At 45.4% G+C, this 14,339-nt stretch overlaps 1 protein-coding gene across 4 annotated transcripts in view; it reads left to right on the top strand.

Moving 5' to 3' along the window:
- The first annotated feature begins 437 nt into the window (after positions 1–437).
- The window catches only part of LOC147723070 (INO80 complex subunit C-like), a 169,995-nt gene continuing 156,093 nt past the window's right edge, over positions 438–14,339 (top strand). Inside the window, exon 1 of one of the 4 annotated variants that reach the window (XM_086965429.1) lies at positions 438–673. The gene's annotated coding sequence lies outside the window, so the exon portion shown is untranslated. Of the gene's footprint in view, positions 674–802; positions 904–14,339 lie in introns of those variants that run through there. The other 3 variants (XM_086965428.1, XM_086965431.1, XM_086965430.1) reach the window with 3 other exon arrangements.

Here is a 14,339-nt window from a genome sequence, read left to right as displayed (position 1 = left end):
TTGTGAGCAAACAAAATACATGAGGTAGTAAAAATTGTGAGCAACCAAAAAATACATGAGGTAGTAAAAAGTGCACAAGAGGAAAAAGTGACAAGTGTGCAGTTACAAGAGAAAACAGAGTATAATTTGAGGTATAATACTGCAATAAGTGCTAGACACTCAGGCACAAGAGCAAGCGTTACGTAGGCAAAGGTGGCACTTGTGCAAGTATCAAAGGTAAAAACATGTGAGAGGTAGCAAACCGTGTGTTACAAGGGCAAAGTGGTGTGTGCATCTTACAAAAGGGCACCAAACACCGTTGCATTGTAAATGCTTGTTTCATATTGTCTTTGGCAGTCCATTCTCTCTGTTCACAGTGCCATATTTTTGTAGTCCCTCATCTATCTTTCTGGCGCCAGTCCGTCTCCTGTGTTTAGAGCGCTAGTTATCGATCGTCTCCTTTCTATGTCTATGGCGCCTCAGTTCGTTATAGCCGTGTGCTGACTACCTCAAGTGGCTCTCTTGTTTTTGAGGGCAGGTTTAGGGAAGTAATAAAAGGGCATAGCACATCTCTAGATTCTTTACTTCCTCGCGCTTGGGAACTCGTCCCCTTCTCCACCTTCCAGGACATCTTCAATATTGTGCAAGTTGTAGAGAAACTTTCGCTGCTGATATAATGCATGGCAGTCTGGGGGTAAGTTGTACCCTTTCTGTGATTAAGGGATGCCTGCAATGGCTAATAACTGGCCAGTATGCAGCAGGGTTTAAGGAGGCATCTTTTGAAAGGGCGTGGCATGGTAAGGGGTGGGGAGTGATTAAAAGAGTATATGAAGTGGGCGAGAGAAACGTGTAAAAGGGGAGGGGAGGCAACCGTCAGCACGGGGGAGCCTTGGTACAACACCGGGGGCTTAAGGTTGTTTAGAGGTAAGAAGTAGAGTCTTATCACAGCTTCAAAGAAAACGATATGCAGTCGCAAAATTACCTTGATTACCTCTTCCCTGTCTAAAGCTTCTGGTGGCTAATTTGCCTCATTTTACTTTATATTTTTTTCGACTGCATGTCATTTTTGAAGCTGTGCTTTTTTGGAACATTAACTCTCATGCGTCACACCTACAGCGCCATGATTGGCGGGCCCTCTGGCACTGCTCCAGACCTTCAGGGGCTCTCGACCCTGCTGTAGTCTCACCCAGCCTGGCATGGGAGGCCAGGTCTCATTGCTCCGCTTCCCAGGGCCCAAAGCTCCAGTGCTCAACTCTGCTTTGCTGGGGCTCGAGCCCGCACCATACCACAATCCTGGATGCCGCTTGCCTTAGGCCTGCTCCATTGCACTGGGACCTGCCTCCTCTTAATATCTGCTGTGAGCACGCGCCGCCTCTCAGGCGTCCTGATCGGTGGCCCCTCCAGCACTGCTCTACACTTCCCGGGGCTTTCGGGTCGGCCTCAGAATCATCCGGCCCAGTGTGGGAGACCGGATCTCACTTGTTATAGTTTATCTTCTTCCCAAACATGACATGAACATGTTCTCCTATTTCTTTAGGGTAAATCTGAGTTGTTCAGTCTGGCCAGGAATATCATTTCTGATTTACTATGCCTGGGAATTATGTGAACTACTTGAAACATCACCAATGTTTTTCTGTTTTAAATGCAGATGTCCACTTTAACTCTGTCGGGTTTCTTCCTTTCATGTTCATGACCAAAAGTTATGATTGTTCGTATTAACCTATACATTTGCTACTTCCTGCTATTTGTACACCTGATACTTCGCCCTAGGACTTGATGACTGGTGCAGCTCACTCTAGGATTTGATTACTTTAACTGGTTGTGTCGGAAACTGTCTAGGGGCTTGTCTGGGGCCCAACAGGTTGTGACAGTAGCTTTCTTAGCACGTGGTGTTTCCAGTGCTTGCAATTAAAAAAAATAAAAGTGCAGTGCTTACTGTCCCACAGTACCTGTTTGTTCTAAGAAGTGACAGCACACTTCCATTAACCACTTGACTACTAGGGCGCCACCCTACTTACTGAATATTTTTTTGTCTCACTCGTACACTATCAGAGATATTTTATTTTCTGGAAGAAACGGAAGAGAGAGAACCCTTCAACCAATCAGGGGAGTAGAGTACTATTGACTAGTAGATATAGAGTTATACTTTGGCAGACAGTTACTTTAAATCAAAGGATTTAAGTATAGTGTTGGATGTAGCACACTCCAAAACTCATACAATAAACCTGTTGCCTGAAAACCTAAGTAGTCCAAATCTGATTTTAAGATGTTACGAGAATTTTTTTTATTTTAAAAACAAAATGATTTTTCTGTTGTACGGTTTGTAATTAAAAACATGTATTTCTATAAAAAGCACAATTTGTAACACAATTAATAATATCCTCTACGTGTATCATAAAAAACAATTCATCACAAAGTGCATAAAAAAAGATTCACATAGCCACGAAGAATATAAATAAATTATTTAAATAAGGAAAGTAATACACACACTAATGCCCCTTGTACCTATCACATACACAACAATAAACAGAGAGACAAACAAAAATAGTTCAATTTGTCATTCTACGACACATCAGGGTCACGGTATTTCTCTAAAGCAATCTTATTTGCATTTATCCTCAGCTTGTATTTAGGAATTGGTTATAGTCCCAAAGGATTGTGTCAAGCAGTGGCATTGACACGTTTCGATAAATTTCTCTTATTGTTCCACCTTTTCAAGAGGGGCATTATGCCTCTCTTGTTAGGCACTGGTTGGTTGCCTGCTAAGGTTGCTCCTGTTGGGGATACATCCTATTAGTTCTCTATTTCAATTGTGATTTAATGTCCTTCAGTTTCTAGCATATCTTTACATTTTTGCATCACATCACATTTATGTCCCAAATTTCTTAAAATATTCTTCCGTGTTGAAGAATAATTAATCAGATCTGGACTGATTTACAACCCAATGGATATTGGATATAGTATTCTATTCTATGAATTCTGAAATTGTGCACATAATTTCGTTATTAAAGGTTGTTCTAATTTTCAACCTCCCCCCATCTTTAATATTAATCATTCTATGTTTGGTGTGTGCTTTTCAGCTTGATTTACAGCAAACAAGAAAAATTAGAGAAAAGAAACGCACACTAACAGGCGATTCATTATTTTGTCTCCAGATTGCAAAATAATCAAACCTCTGCAAATAGCATTTGAATTAACAGGGAAAAGGGCAGAAAAACGTCTAGAAATGTGTACCGTTTACTGTAGGTGGAGGCTCAAAATAATGAGTGGCTGTCTTTGAAAACGAGTTTATAGGATAGCGAATAAGATGATAATGAAAGGTTTCTTCCCACTACAGATAAAATTGGAAAGCATTTTTAACTAAAATAAAACGAATATTCAAATAAGAATTAGACCTAGTAACAAGTGGCAATACAAAATTAAGGTGTTTCCCCATAAAAAGGTGAGAAAAGACATATATTTATATAAAATGGAGCAAGAGAAGATCTAAATGAGATAAATAGGCCATTTAGCGACATTTTAGTTACATCCCACAGAATTGAAAAAAGCCAATAAGAAGAGAATGCCTAATGATAATGGATTGGAACAACGGTTATAATACGTTGTAAGGTAATACATTGATTATTTGCTGTAAACCAAGCTGAAAAGCACACCCCAAGACAGACATAATGCCTGTCTTGAAAAAGATGAAGCAATAAGCAAAAGCCATTGAAACGCGTTGGCGCCACTGCTTGACCCAATCCTTTGAGACTGTAACCGATTCCTAAATACAAGCTATGGATAAATGCAAATATGATTGGTTTAGAGAAATACCGTGACCCTCATGTGTCGGAGAATGACAAATTGAACTGTCTATTTTTTTTGTCTCTGTTTATTGTTTTGTATGTGATGGGTACAAGGGGCATTAGTGTGTGTATTAGTTTCCTCATTTGAATAATTTATTTATATTCTTCGTGGCTATGTGAATCTTGTTTTTTATGCACTTTGTGATGAATTGTTTTTTATGATACACGTAGAGGATATTATTAATTGTGTTATGAATTGTGCTTTTTATAGAAAAACATGTTTTTAATTAAAAACCGTACAACACAAAAAATCATTTAGTGTTTTTTAAATAAAAAATGTTAAATCAGATTTGGACTACTTATGTTTTCAGGCAACAGGTATATTTTATTTTCTGACAGTGTGCTCTGAGGCCACCCGTTACATACAATTGGTTGATTTAATTGTCACATGCCTTTCCTTTCTTCTTAGTGGTCCACTCCATAGGCTTCCTTCTTTTAAGTGTGTTTGTTTGTTCCCTGGAGTACAGACAAATTACTTGTGTTCTTCCATTGTTAATTTTTTTAGGCACTACTTTGTCGTTAAGCACCCTACAAGAGTTCATCTTTTTGAGCTGTCTCCGTTGTGTACTTGCCCCCAGAGCTGTTCATCTGCTTGTCCCAGTAGACCCTCCCACCACTGGCCATCTGTTTCCAGAGACCCTTACTCGCTCGCCCCGTTGTCATAAATTTGTCTCTCACTCCCACGCTCTGATATCTGTATGCTTTCTCACAGAAATGCCCTTCCACCCTCTGTTGTCTGTCACAGCACCCCTCCCCCTTGTCACGTCCTTCCTCCCCCCTCAGTGTTTCCTCCCACCCTTTAGTGAACTAAAACCAGCATTGGCATAGCCAATAGGTCTCGCCTTTAGGATCTTATGAGTGTTTAGTTATCCAGCACAATATCCTTGGTGCAACAACATTAACTATTGCATGGCTAAACATTTATAAGGTCCCAAAGGCGACCTATTAGCTATGCCAATGCTTGTTTTAGGTCAAGCCTAGCAGCGCCTGCGCTGCTCTGCGTGGCATGCTGTAGCTCCTCAAGTAACATTAATTACGCCCCTCACTCCCCATTAGCTCCTTTGTGTGCCTGTCTAAATACCCTTCTGTTCAGTGGCAAATGTTTGCATTTATCCCTCATTTTAGTGGGTGTTTTCTGTCCCTGGCGACTGGCCTTACTACAAGTATTATGCCCCCTCTGCTTATTTTGATGCAGTTTTGCACTTCTTTTTCTGTTTCCGATTGCCTTTGGAACAAAAGCCTTAATCTTATCTCTTTGCCAAGCAGAAGACCGACCCTGGGCTAACTACGGAATGTGTTTGTTATTCTACTCCTTGCAGGAGTCCCTCACTGCATTAAGGTAGCCCGAGGGAAAACAAACAGTGGGCGATGCTATTAAAATAGACCATTTATTTGCTTTCTTATTTAAAAGTGCTGACCTATTTCCTAAGTAACTGACTTTGTATCAACTATACTAGCTCTTTTTATTTAAAAATGATGTTCACAAAATATAGATTTAAAGCATACATTACATAAGCAACTGCATCACTCTTTGTAAACTCTCCCTTACAACACGCAATTACTACATGCATTATATGCCACTGTGCTTTACGCCACTGTGCTTTACGCCACTGTGCTTTACGCCACTGTGCTTTACTCCTCTTTGCTTTACTCCTTTCCACTCTCTTTTACTCCTCTGCTCTTCTCCACACCACTCTACTATACTCCACTCCTTAACGCCACTCGGCTTTACTCCACGCCAATCTGCTTTGCTATATATCACTCTGCTTTTTTCCACGCAACACTGATTACTCCACGCTGCTTTATTCGACTCTGCTTTACTCCACGCCACCCTGCTTTACTCCACGCCACCCTGCTTTACTCCACGCCACCCTGCTTTACTCCACCCTGCTTTACTCCTCTCCACTCTCTTTTACTCCTCTCCACTCTTTTACTCCTCTCTGCTCTACTCCACACCACACCACTCTACTATACTCTGCTCCTTAATGCCGCTCTGCTTTACTCACGCCATTCTGCTTTACTACACGCCACTCTACTTTACTCTGCTCTGCTTTTATCTACGCTGCGCTGCCTTTTCCACGCTACGCTGCCTTACTCTACTCCTCTCAGCTTTACTCCACTCTTCTCTGCTTTACTCCACTCCACGCCGCCCTGCTTTACTCCATGCCACTCTTCTCAATACCACTCTGCTTTATGCCACTCTGCATTACTCTAGTCCACCACTCCGCTCTGCTTGATTCCACGCCGCTCTGTCTTACTCCACGCCGCTCTATCTTACTCCACGCCGCTCTGCCTTACTCCACGCCACTTTGCGTTACTCCACGCTGTAGGAGAGTAGGGTCTGCTTCCTATGGTTACCCCCACTTTTTGCTGGGTTTCACTGGTTTTTCGACTTTAGTCTGGCTGTGGCCCTGCTAATCTGGACCACAGCCTAGCTGCTATCTCTCTAAATTGATACCATGTACTTTAGGTACATACCAGATTGGTTACTGAGTTACCTTGTGACCCCCTAGTATATGGTACCTTAGGTACCAAGGGCATAGGTACCCCAGAGGCCTACCAGGGGCTGAAGCATGTCTTATGCCACCCCGGTAAGCCTTCCAAAATGGACCACAGGTCTGCACTTGCAGCCTGGGTAAGGTGGTGTAAGCACCCCTTACTAAGTTATAGTATACCTATAACTACCTATACATATAGACACATATTAACCTATAAGTCACTCCTATGGCAGGCCTGGACAATCCTGAAGGCAGAGTGCCTGGCTTTGTGTGAGAGGGTGCCCTAGCATGAGCTGAGCCCCTCTGCAGCTTTCGGAAATCCTTCCTTATAGCTGTTCTATGATATCGCCATACCATATACTCTTAAGTGCATTATACTCCTCGCAGTTAATGCTAACTTTGGTTTGGCTTTATTATAACATGTTGTGTTTGGTGTCAAACACTGGGATACTACCCCCTCAGTTCTGGTGGCGGGGGTAGCATTCCACCCTTCTAGAGGAAGAAAATATGTACACACTGGTATATCCGGTTAGAGTTTAAAAGAGCCTCAACATCACAAACTGTCTGACCTCCTGCTGCTGGACGAAACTCCGGCAGGGGAGGCCTGGACAATAGGTTTCATGTCCAGGGAGGTGCCAGCACCTCCCCAGACAGGCTTTAGTGTATTGGGGTAGGGTGGGTTGCATTCAGTGAATGTTTTTCAGACACTGCCTGGTGCACACAAGGTGCTCCATGCATTTCCTAGTTCAAACCGGTTACTGGGGCATGCAGCTCCAGCTCTAGCGTGAAACTGGACAAAGGGGATGGGGTGTAACCACCCCCTCCCATAGTCCTCCCATAGATGGGACCTTAGAGTTAGTCAATCACTTAAACTTAGTATAAGCATAGGACCCCAGTCCCTAGGATTTTAGATTACCCTGGATGAAACTCTGAAACACATCTTGGACCTTCGACATTCCATATCGACTGGAAGATGGAAGAAATCTCCCTTGGGGTCAAGGAGTGACCCCCCTGTTCAAACAGGCACCTAAGAGCATCTTGCCGGTCTGCATTTTCGAGGCTCCTGCCGTATCCCGAAGAATCTGCGACACAGGACATGGACCTCCAGACATCTCTTAGGTCGACACGAGATCCCAGCAAAGCTGAGACCCGCCGCCATCACAAGAGACGTGGGACTGGAACTCCAGGACATCCTGCAATTTTGCAACTGCACCTACTTCCCGAAGTTTCCCGTTGCAGTGCATTGGGCTATTTGTTGCCCTTGCCCAGAGCACCTTTTGCACTGAAGCTGAGAGGCCAGCACTAGTGTCCTGTGAGTCCCCTTTCTTCACCGCAGCTCGAGGCTGCTTCGCGATCTCTAGTCCGTTGGCTAGTGGGTCTCCACTAAGGACAATTCTTTGTTTCTTTGGCTTTCCTGGTTGCTCCAGACGTGACCTGACTCTCCTCCAAAGGGTGAGTCCCTCTGACCTTGCTGGTCTGCACCGAACCCAATCCTGTCGTCTTGCGAGGGTTGCTGTTGCCAAGGCTTGTTGGGTCCAATCCGGATTCTGACGCTGCAGCACATGACATCCTTTGTGGGGCAGCTCGACTTCCGGTAATTGTCAAAAACAACCTGGGTAAAGTGGACAGAATTAAAGAGCACAAAAATGATATTTTCACATCTGCGCTCCAGTGGCCCCGCAGGTGTGGCAAGAGTCATGACCCACCCCCCCCCCTAAATCTAAACTAGAAGCTGTAGTACTAAGCATCATTGAAATGGCTTCCTAAGTAAAACTCAATTCAAGTAAAATAGCTCTGTAAGATGTCGATAAATACTAACAAACAAAACCCATTAAAAGTACCTTCGTTGGCGCCCTTGCGCAACTGCTTGTAGTTGGCAGCCTGTTGTACCAGGTCCAGAAGCGTCTTGGTGAGCTGGGCATCTCCTAAAGGATAGGCCTTGGGGTTCACTTCAGGTTCAGTCTTAAACAAAAGGAGAGAGATACAACAGTAACAGTTACTGGCAATGACAGCACTCTAAATTTGGGAATGACCGCACTCTAAATTTGATTAGAGAATTGGCTAGGTTTCCTTTGATAACCTTGGTCTTTAACTTCTGTAGTAAAGCAATACTATTAGCTTGTTTTTATTACTTTAATGTACCAGCGCACGGTACAAAACAACACCAGTGTGACACGCACAATAACTAGCGGGTGGAATGTTAGTAGAATACAGTGATGGGCGATTGTTAAGTAGGAGCATGAGTTTAAGGATTGCTGGGCCCATGTTAGGTAAACTCACAGAATACGCGAGGACGTCTTCGTTTAAGAAAGTCATTAGTTAATTAGCCTTTGGTAACAGAACAGCAGCACGGAAACACCTCCTCCCGCAAAAGACCCCCTTCGCCTTTCTCCCATTTAACGGCGGTATTGTGTGAATCCCTTCACCTCCGCACCCCTTTGCCGTGACCGTACAACATTTGTATTCTCTGCCCTCCTCACCACAAACTATTGTGTTGCGCTCCCATCATCTGCTTGCAGGCGAGACTGTTGCATTGTAAATGCTTGTTTTTATCTCCTCTACTCCCCCATTTTGTCCCCTCAGATCCATCTGCCAATTCCCTCACTGTCAGTCCGATCCCAAACGACACATTTAATAGGCCCCTGACTTACCCCCTTCCTCGCCTCACTGCTAAGTAAACACCTGAGTGCGACCTCCTAACTACCTTCGACTGTGATTGACGCTCTTTTCAGCCTTCCGCCTTCACTCCTAGAGCTTAACTTTTGCCGGTGTTTGCAGGTGATCCTGACCAGCTCTCACTTGTTTTTCATCATCTGATTTTGATCCAGAGCAACAAAGACAACAGAAATGAGAGAGCGAAGAAGCAGGCAAGAGGAAGATGTGAATTAAGTGTCAAACAGAGAAAGCGAGGATGAAAAAGAACTGCCAGAAGAAAACGTAGGGGTGGAAGAAAGAGGCATGTGGTGGAATCAAGTCTTGGCGACACGGATATCAATCAGGCAACTGTGGAATTCACAAAAATACAATATAAAGGAGGGTCACGTGGAGTAGTTTAATGACTACAGCACACCCATTCCCCAAAAACTATCCAAACAACTGGAAGGGAATGCTCAGTCAGACAAAAAAGGGGGGGAAACTACAATATGTGAATGTTGAAATACTGTACGATCTATTCTGAGAGTTTGCCCATCATCTGGCTAGAATCAAGAATCCGTCAGACCACCCTCACTGGTGGTTCTTCGTCATGTGGAACTCGAGGAGATTGGGATCATGAACCACAGCTTTGGGCATGATTGCCCCACATGGTAACTGACCTCGTGCTCCTAATAGGCTCTCAGCCAAGATGGATGATCAAAGTCGTGTTGACTCTAGTGAAGTGCAGTGCTAAAGTGAGTGAAGTTAAAAATGGCTACTAGGACAAAATATATATTTATTAGGAATTGTCCAAGTGTCATACTAAAAGCAACAGCCTGATAGTGTAGTAATATCAACTATCTCGAGGCTGAGAAATATGGCCATATTTCTCATAGCCTCGAGATAGTCAGTTACCCTGTGGGGCAATCATGCCCAAAGCTGTGGTTCATGATCCCAATCTCCTCGAGTTCCACATGATGAAGAACCCCAGTGAGGGTGGTCTGACGGACTCTTGTTTCTAGCCAGATGATGGGCAAACTCTCAGAATAGATCGTACAGTATTTCAACATTCACATATTGTAGTTCCCCCCCCCCCCCCCCCTTTTTTTTGTCTGACTGAGCATTCCCTTCCAGTTGTTTGAACTGTGGAATTCAGCCATGCTGGCGGGCGGGATCCTATGAAAAACACATTTTAAAAAATTGCAAATTAAACTCTGCTGACTCCGGTTACATAATCACATCCGGTCGGCACCGCACAGCGCCAGTGCAGCAGTCTGGGACAATACTTCGCTTGTGTCATTAAGATACATAAACTTGTGATAGTTATTCTTCCCCATATACTTTTGTGGTTTACATTTATGATACATGATAGGCAGGGCTCGTGGAATTGTGTGGCAAGAAGGACCAATTTGTGCAGCGCTGTTGACAAAATTATGCCCCAAGAAAAGGAAAATAATGCGACGTAATGCAGCACATTTGAGGCTGTGTTCATTCGCAATTTTTGCATTTTAGCATTTGTTACCACTTTATAGGCAAATATTTCACCATATTAATATCAGTTTTCTACCTAAACACAGCAATTAGCAACTGAAAAGCAATCGGCCTCCGCGCTACAAAATGCCTGTCACTATGCAGCAACGTGTGTTTTAGCTTGTTTGGTAACGTTATATCTGGTTGAGCGAGAAGCAAACTTTTTTTTGTTTAAATCTGCATATTGTGCAGACGATGATAGATTTTGTGGAAAGAGTGGCAAATCCATAAGTATGTGGGCAAAGGCGCCGCTGAAAATCCGCATAATTCCAATGGACCTGGAGATGCGGAATTTCAGTCACGGTGCAAGTTCATTTTTGGGGTCGTGCCTCGGGGTGGAGGTCGCAAGGAACGACGCGTTGACAAAGGGCCAGCTTGCGCCCTGACCAGCGAGTCGCCGTAGGTGGGCCAGTCGTGCTGAATAAGCCGGCACGTCAAAGAGGTGTTTCAGGCGCTGTAATAAGGCGACCTCCTTTTGCACTCCCTCCACAGGCGCCATCCCCGTCCCCTCCCTCAGGCATCATTAATGCGAGAAGCCCCCCGGCTGAGTGAGGCTGTCTGAGAGGGGCTGCTGCCAGCAGCTTGGCTTTAATTACAGGACAGGCCCAGTCATTAGCGCGCAGCTGAAGCGCAGGGCACGCGCTGCCGCACTGATGGAGGAGGGGAGGAGGGGGCTCCCGCCAAGGACTTGCATACAGGGACCCTAAGGGCTCCATGAGATGGGAGGCGGGTCACCTCCAGCGCGTGCATCTGCTAGCAGTTTCATCCCGTTACCAACTTGTTCTTTGAGCATTGCTCCGCCATCCCATCTATTGCCACACCAGTCTCTTTCTGCTCCCTGGTGTAAATCCTTCTTCACCTCCAATTTCTGATCCGTGGAGTCCAGTAGCTCATAGCTCCCTGCCTTCCTACCATCACTGCACACTCTTCTGCCCAAGAAACACTCTCCACGTTATCGTAACTTCCTCTTCAGCGATATCCCCGAGCTGAACCCACTACACCTTCACGCCCTCCCACCCAGAACCCTCGTATCCCTACTCACCTTGACTGCAGCACATCCCTCTCGGCCCGACTGGAGCTTCACGGAGGACTATCGTACAGAAGCGCGCTTAACAGTAGGGGAAGTGACGTTACGCCCATGCGACTCCTGGCGAGTCCTCTGTTACACGTGCGAAGCCGGAAGCGTTGTAAAATAAAGACAAGAATGTGACTCTTTTAAAATTATTTACCGGTTTTTGGGAGCGGACTTCCGCGCGAGCCTGTAGGTGCTCAGAGAGACAGCTGCAAAATGGCGGCATCAAGCTTCCGATTTTTCGGAATTGGGCGCGTGGTTTTGCTGTTATGAGTGACAGACAACGTCACGGTCTAAAGAACAGCAAAACTTACGCCCCCAAATCCGAAAAAGTCGGAGCATATTCGGAGGGACTGCTCTCTCCTCCAATGGCTGGCCTCCATTTAGGAAGCCAGCCAATGGAGGGAGAGCCAAAAAGAGGGAGGGATAAAGCAGCCCTTTTACTGACAATACATCTCGGACTTCCGGTCTGCCTTTGGCAGACCGGATATTACCTCGACCTAAAGAAAAATGGCTCCAGCTGAAATACTAAATTCACCTTTCACCTTTGTAGAATCAAACTTCTCTAACTGCCACGCTCGCGTTACCTTGTTTTAATACTGTTAGTTAGGAAGAACTTTATAAACGTGAGCGACTTAAAAGGCTAGTTGAACATGTGAAATGAATGTCTTGCTACTTTACAGTCGGAGGTACCCTTGGATCTGATGCTGTTTTCTGATGTCACTGTTACTAGGGATACTAAACATCTGTTTCCCACGTTTGATTAGGCTGTGGCATGGCGATTTAATAATTTACCCTGGTGCACTACTCGGTCATCGAGGAAGTGTGTCAGTGGTCACCTATGTCCCCTACCCCACCCTCGCTTCTATTCACATACTCTTGCCTTCCAACTGCTAGTTCCAGCCAAGACCATATTCTCCCTAAAGAATTTTGGGCCTTTGTAGCACGAAAAAGGCCATCTGGTTGTCCATAACCCCTCCCTCCGTCCTGGGAATCTGTGAAACCCAGTATGTTAAGTCGCATCTGAACATCCACATCAATCTTCCGATATTTCTCTTTTTGATACAGTGTGTTGTCTAGGCACGTTCGTGAAGAACTTTAGTTCCATCTGTCATAGGCAGCTTTTTAAACAAGATGAACAATTATTCCCCTCCACCGACTGATAGTGTCCCTTATGTTAAGGTAGACACACTGGAGTCAAGCTATCCTGGCTGAAGACGGCTGATATCCAGAAACCGGTCCTAGGATGCTTGATTCCGGTCCAGGAAAGACATGGCTTGGCAGTTCGGGCTGGACTGTTCCATGAGGCAGAGGGTTAAGGTTGATTTGCATATGGCCATGTCTGAACTGGGGTGGTGTGGAGTGCCAAAAAACAATGGATTTAGGCTCAGATCTCTGTACTAGGGTGAATGTATGACATTGTTCTGCATTCTGTCCATCAACTGTTGTTTTGCAAGGTAGATGTAGGGCCCATCCTTCCCCAAAGCTTCTTGGCGCAAACTGATCGTTCTTAAAGGGTGGCTATATAGACTGGAAAAAGTGACATCATGTTTTCTGGAGAAAGGTTTCAAGGGACCAACGGATCTGTCATGCTGAAAGGAATTGCATAAGTCGACTGGCAGGGAGATAAATTGTTTGCGGGGGAAAATAGGTATCATGGTAAAAAAAACAAGCATTTGCAATGCAATAAGTCTCGCATTAGGAAAGTGTGAGCTATTGGTATTGCAAATGCCAATTTTTTAAAATGTGTTGGCTTTGAAAATATATAAATTAATAGCATTGTTATTCACAAAGCCAATAGCTTACACTTTCCTAATGCGAGTCTTATTGGCTATGGCAATGCTTGTTGGTAGCAAGCAAGGACAGTGCTGTTGAGGTGCTGAGTGATGATGTGGTTGGGCTGAGTGATGTGGTGGTGTATCATGTGGTGGTGTATTAGTGATGTGGTGGTGTCCCCAAGTGGTGTCCCCGAGTGATGTGTTGGTGTCCCCGAGTGATGTGATGGTGCCCCCGAGTGATGTGGTGGTGCCCCCGAGTGATGTGGTGGTGCCCCGGAGTGATGTGGTGGTGTCCCTGAGTGATGTGATGTGGTGCCCCTGAGTGGTGCCCATGAGTGATGTGGTGGTGGTCCTGAGTGATGTGGTGTGTGAGGGTTGTGAGGGTGAGGGGCGTGAGGGGGTGTGAGGGTGAGGGAGGGTGACGGGGTAAGGGTGTGTGAGGGTGAGGGGGTGTGAGGGTGAGGAGGTGTGACGGTGAGGAGGTGTGAGGGTGAGGGTGAGGGTCCGAAGTAAATGGTGGCAGGGTAGACATCATAAGACAGAGAGAAAAGACTGCGTTGGTCAGTTTCAGAATCAGGAGGGGCAGAGTCAGCACAGTCTGCGAGGGATCAACGTGTCTAGAGGCAAAGCATAGCGGATGTAGCATTGCAGCTAGCAAGTCAAGCGTTTTCAAGCTTAGTGTCCCTAGGGAGATGGCAACACAGCAACAGCATTTGAGGAGCAAGGCTACTGTAAACAAGCACTATAGGCTTTCACTTTCGTCCAGAAAACTAGAAAGGTGCAGAGAAAGCCGAACAAAACACTGCATCCCTGCAAAATGGATGCAAAAAAAAAAAGCTCTCGACATTGCTGTGGCGGGGGAGCGGGAGCGCATTCCTTTGAAGTCGGGGGGGGGGGGGGGCGGGGAAGTGGCAGCCTTTGAAGTCTGATGCCGAGGCACAGACGAATGGTGGTGCGCGATGTGCACGCAGGGAGCGGGTGAGCGGCAGCCTTTGCAGTCTGA

Source organism: Lissotriton vulgaris, chromosome 4_1 (assembly GCF_964263255.1).
Source record: "Lissotriton vulgaris chromosome 4_1, aLisVul1.2, whole genome shotgun sequence".
In the NCBI taxonomy this organism is placed as follows: Eukaryota; Metazoa; Chordata; class Amphibia; order Caudata; family Salamandridae; genus Lissotriton; species Lissotriton vulgaris.
This window is presented reverse-complemented; position numbering and strand designations above follow the sequence as displayed.